Raw genomic sequence first — 5,761 nt, 5'->3', positions numbered from 1 at the left:
ATTGTTGGTGAACTCACTTATTTAGGAATTCAAATATTTCCAAATCTTGATATGATTATCAAGAAGAACTATGAACATTTAACAAAAGAAATTACTGAAACTATCAATAGATGGATGTCCCTTCCGCTATCACTGATTGGCAGGATCAACAGCTACAAAATGAATATACTCCCAAAAGTATTGTATATTTTTCAGAATGTACCCCTGCCGCCTCCTGCAAACTGGTTTGATAATTTTAGGAAATTGATTGGTGGGTTTTTATGGCAAAATAAACGGCCCAGGATTAGAATGTCGCTCTTACATTTACCTCACAATGAGGGAGGTCTAGGGTGTCCGAACATTAAGTGGTATTACTGGGCAGCCCAACTTAGGACTATTAGATACTATTTTAATGCCAAGGATGGCCCTCATTGGACAGAAATGGAATCTGAGTCAGTAAGTTCACCTTTACCTTTATTTATTTTTTCTGATTCAGTTCCAAAATTGTTGGGAAAAATGGTTAACCCTATAGTTAAAAACATGATCAAAATATGGTATGACGTAAAAAAATTTGCAAAAGAACCAGTTCTGTTGTCACAATTTACTCCCATTTGGGGAAACCAAAACTTTACTCCAGGAAGAGCAGATCCAGTATTTAAACAATGGGCCACAAAAGGAGTAGATACAATTCAAGCATTATACCAAGAAAATTCAGCTTACATGATGTCTTTTGAAGAATTCAGACAGAAATTTAATATAAATAGAAAGTATTTCTTTAAATACCTTCAGCTTAGGAGCTATATTGGGTCAAAAAACAAAGGACTAACCAAACCACCAAAGTCCCATCTAGAAGAAATTGTTAACAAAGATAGCACAAGTAAAGGTGCAATTTCAGAATTCTACAACTTTATGGTCCTTAATTCTTCAGAAGACTCAATACTGAAACTGGAAGCCTGGAAATCAGACCTGGGAGTGAACTTGTCACAGGAGGACTGGCAGTCTATCTGTATAAGGGCTCAGAAACAAACAGTTAATTCTCGCTTAAGGGTACTGCAGTATAAATGGTTAATGCGAATGTATATTACACCAGTCAAATTGAATTGGTACAATTCTAATATACCAGACATATGCACAAAATGTTTAGAGGAAAAAGGGACCTTGTTTCATTGTATCTGGGAATGTAGGAAAATAATAATTTTTTGGAAAGCAATAAAAGAAACTGTAGAACATCTAGTCTCAAAAGATGTAGAATTAGATCCGGTTTTTCTAATTTTAGGTCTATATCCAAAAAATTMTTKGTTTACTAAAAGCGAACAACTGTTGATAGACATRTGTCTATTAGAAGCTAAGAGACTGATAGCACTATTCTGGAAAAGAACAACAGGTCCAGGTATMAAACAATGGATCGAACACATGCTGAAGACTTTACCTCTGGAACGCATAACGTATCTCCAAAAAGGGAAAAGCGAATTATTTGAAACCATTTGGAGACCATTCCTGAATTTTGTTGAAGGGGTGGACTTGTCTCAAGAAGAAGAACTCAGCTAAAATCAAGACTTATTTTGGACCACAATGTTAAACAAAGGAGCCTCAACAGTGGACTATTATCTCCGGTATGCTTAAAAGACTTATGAAAGTGTGTACCTATGAGGGCGTTTTGTTGGTCTTGTCGACTGTATTGGTTGTATGTTTAATGGCAGACATATTTGTAAAAAAACACAATAATAATAAAAAACATCGATGGAGAAAATATATTGTATATACATATATAGTCAGGAGTTTTCTTAAGTTCCTTCATGTAACTTGTATGATTTTATACTTCTGGCAGTTTTTTGAGATTCACTTGTATTATTTCTTCCTACAATAAAATATAAAATGTTTTACTCAGCTGTTATTTTTTAAAATAATTTCTGGAAACCCAGTATATTAAAAAGTGTCTTCTGGTAAATGGTTTTTGTACGACCCTAACTTCCATTCCTGTCTYGGAAAGCTAATTGGACTATTAGGGATTTTAAGAGTTGTTCTTTTATTGATTTGGCACAATAATTCTCATTATGCCTTTGAATATAGTTGATGGGTGGAACTCTGTTATATTTGTAGTAAATAATGAATAGTAATCACTCCACGGTTCTTATGCACTTTTCAGCTGCTTGAAAATGTAAACAGAATTTAGATTTTTCTGTCTATATCAAGAAAATACACAGGCAGATGTAATTAAGCTACAATTTCATTAAGACTCAGAAATCATTGTGGTGTTAGGGGGAGAGGTGCGCACATTTGATGATGATGATGATGACCACAGCCTTTGTTAGTTACCCTACGTCACCTGCTATCTTTCAGTATCTGTTTAACAAATCAGTAAAAGGAGAAAAAAGTAGGAAAGAAAGAAACTGACTTACCATTTACAGCAGTGTTTCTCAACCTTTTTTGGGCCAGCAGCCCCCCAGCCTTTATACAGATCCCTCACCGCCCCCCACCAAAGAATTTGCAGGCTACTTTGCACTGACTATTATTTTATTAWTAATATTACTATCACTATTGTAGATGTYTTGATTTTTATCAAAAATCTGTTTGAAAAATTGTTTCTGTATTTATCATCAAAAATAATTTCCTAGAGAACAAAGTAGTCATGGGAATAGAAATTATTTTCACAAGTGTCTACAAAAAATGCAATGAACATTCAAGTTAAAATTGGTAGGCCTAACAGCAGCCAGAGTGGAAAAATATTCTTATTCTTTGCCATTTTCTAGTTGTTAAATATTCCACAAAATGACCAGATAAAAGATGTTCAACATGCCAGTTTAAACTTTGAACTATTTGCAAAACTGCTGAGCTCTGCAACACTAAAACATGGATAGAACTGTAACTACATTAATCATAGCTCTTCTTCTCTTCAGTGTTTCTGTCAGTTTCTGGTGGTGCAGCTCTGTGCTGCCTTCAGGAGAATGGGACATCAGAGTATCATTCATAAAATTTCACCCACATGGCATTTATTGTGCAAACCAGAGCTTTCAGTGGAAAAACAAAAGTTCCATGTCCTTTTCATGCCACACAAATATGAGACAGAAGCATTGTTTATATCTTTATATAAACTATTGATTTATAGATTAATAGTTTTACTGGAAAGATTACAAAGAACAAATTTGGTCCTAAATCCTAATGAGTCAAATTGAAAGTGTCATGGAGTCATCAGCCTCATAATATTAACACTGACATGAAAAATAATATTGAAGAAATAAATATATCAAATCTATTTAAAAACATAAATAAGCAGGGCTTAAAGAGCTCCGGCCAGGGGCCGGATTTCTGGCTTTTGACCAAACGGTCCACCTCAACCAAACTGTATTGTCCGGGCTTAACCCTTCTAGACCGGAACGTGTCGGCGGCAACACATCTAAACTTGCAATATAGCTCCTAACTTGCTGGATATTGAAAGTTCCGGTTGTTATGGATACATGGGTAAGTGTGTCATCTCACAGGACATTTTAAGAACTACTTACAATTAAAATAAGGAATATTTATTTAGTCAGACGTTTGAAACTTAGGCATAAATGCTCCGTCTGGGGGCTAGACTTTCAAGCAAAGCGATCATTGGATCAAACGGCCCGCCTAAACTAAACTGTAGATAATAGACAAAGATGTCTACCAATCAGAATTCTAGTTCCCGTGTTGTTGACCAATGACTGTAAAACGGTTTGTAGAAAAGAAGCGCATGCGTTCGGTTCGGATGCGATATGAAAGAAGATGGAGTTTGTCTCACCCGGTAAAGAAACACGTTTACTTGAGAAAGGAATTAAAAGTGGCATTGGACATGGCTAGAGGAAAGGGGACAAGAAGTTGGCGGAAATTGTTACAAAAGGGGGCCGCTGGGAAGGGGCGGAGCTATATGGGGGGCTTGGGGTGCGGCTGCTCCCCCGGCCCGGGCCGGATGGGGGCCTGGGTCTGGAGGTGCCAGGGAGGGAGGAATGGTTTCAAGTCGCTTAAATGTCTGATTATAGACAGAGAAAGTGCGCCCTCGCCTGTTGAGAAAGGTGTATTTAATGTTAAAGTCAACGGTTTCAGTTTCGCTTCCCCCCCACCCCCCTCCCCACTCAACAGCCTACAGCGGTTGATGCACATAAGGGGCCCGGTAATTGGCCCCGGTAATTGGCCCCGCCCCCCGGCCCGACGCTGACTTGTTCCGCTAGTGGGTCTGGGATTTCTTTGGGGGGTGTTTGGTCGAAGGTAAACTTTACATCTTACAATCACAACAATACCAGTTTAGACTTTGAGCAACTTCCTAAAACTGTATTGTGTAACATTAAATCATGCCTGGCTGCACTGTATCGATGGCAGCTCTCCTTCTATTCAGTGTTTGTAGCTTTTGGCGCAGCTTTTCTGCTGCTAGTAGCTTCACCGCATCACGTCAGCGTTACACCGGCTGATGACCACTGCTGTGATTCACTTTGTCTGGTGTCTGATTTTCTAATATTTTATGTTTTATTGAGGATTTTTGTACATATGTTTGGCAGTTCTGTGATCATGTCAAAGCAGCAACTTATATTAAAAAGTGTTTTATTGTCCGTCTGGATGCTGCCCGCTTCCATGGAAGGACAACAGAAAATCGCTCTTATAAACATGCAATTACTAAATCACGATACTCTCACTTTGTATCCCTCTGAAAAATGAACCCATTTAAATAAAGAAGTCCCGCCATGGATGATACCACAATAAGAGTTCATTTTATAGCGTTAACACAGTGCTGTAAGTGGTCCGGTATGAAACGGGTGTGATAGAACAACACAGCACTTTTAAATTTCAATAATCAGAATGCAGAAATTGTTTCTGTTGTTTTAAAAGGTTTATGTCAGTGTGCCTTTTCCCCATCGATACGCCCTGCACCTTAGGAGGTAAAAAAGAAAAAACCGAGGCGCACATTGCACAAAACTCTGAAACAGGAGAAACGGGACATAAAACGAAGTGACGATCTAGATGTAAATTATGGCATAAAAACAGAGAATCCGACCCTGAACAGTGAAAAATCAACACATGATGTGAAACATATGATGATACTCTGATGTCCCATTCTCCTGAAGGCAGCACAGAGCTGCACCACCAGAAACAGAAACACTGACGAGAAGAAGAGCTATGATTAATGTAGTTACAGTTCTATCCATGTTTTAATGTTGCAGAGCTCAGTCATTTTGCAAATAGTTCAGTTTAAACTGGCATGTTGTACATCTTTTATCTGGTCATTTTGTGGAATATTTAACAACTAGAAAATGGCAAAGAATAAGAATATTGTTTCCACTCTGATTGGCTGCTGTTGGCCTACAAATTTTAAGTTGAATGTTCATAAAAAAATTTATAGACACCTGTGAAAATAATGTCTATTCCCATGACTTTTTTGTTCTCAGGGAAATTATCTTGATGATAAATACAGAAACAAGCATAAAAATCAAAACATCTACAATAGTGATGATATTAATAATAAAATAATAGTCACTGCAAAGTAGCCTACAAATTCTTTGTTGGGGGCGGCGAGGGACCTGGATAAAGGCTGGGGGGGCGCTGGCCCAAAAAAGGTTGAGAAACACTGATTTGGTTGGTAATGTTGCATGTTCTAAATTACTCGCAGAAACATTGACTAAAAGGACTCTTATTTAATGTTGAGAGATTTTTGCCTGTAAGGCAAACCTTTAGGGCACAGACATTTTACATTTTGTTTTGAGTTGAAATGTACTGAAGTCTTATTTAAGTTTGAGTGTTTAGCTTGTTAATTGTATTGTTAGAAGCAATTGTT

Source organism: Poecilia reticulata, linkage group LG7 (assembly GCF_000633615.1).
Source record: "Poecilia reticulata strain Guanapo linkage group LG7, Guppy_female_1.0+MT, whole genome shotgun sequence".
NCBI classification, from domain to species: Eukaryota; Metazoa; Chordata; class Actinopteri; order Cyprinodontiformes; family Poeciliidae; genus Poecilia; species Poecilia reticulata.
Note: the sequence above shows the minus strand (reverse complement) of the source record.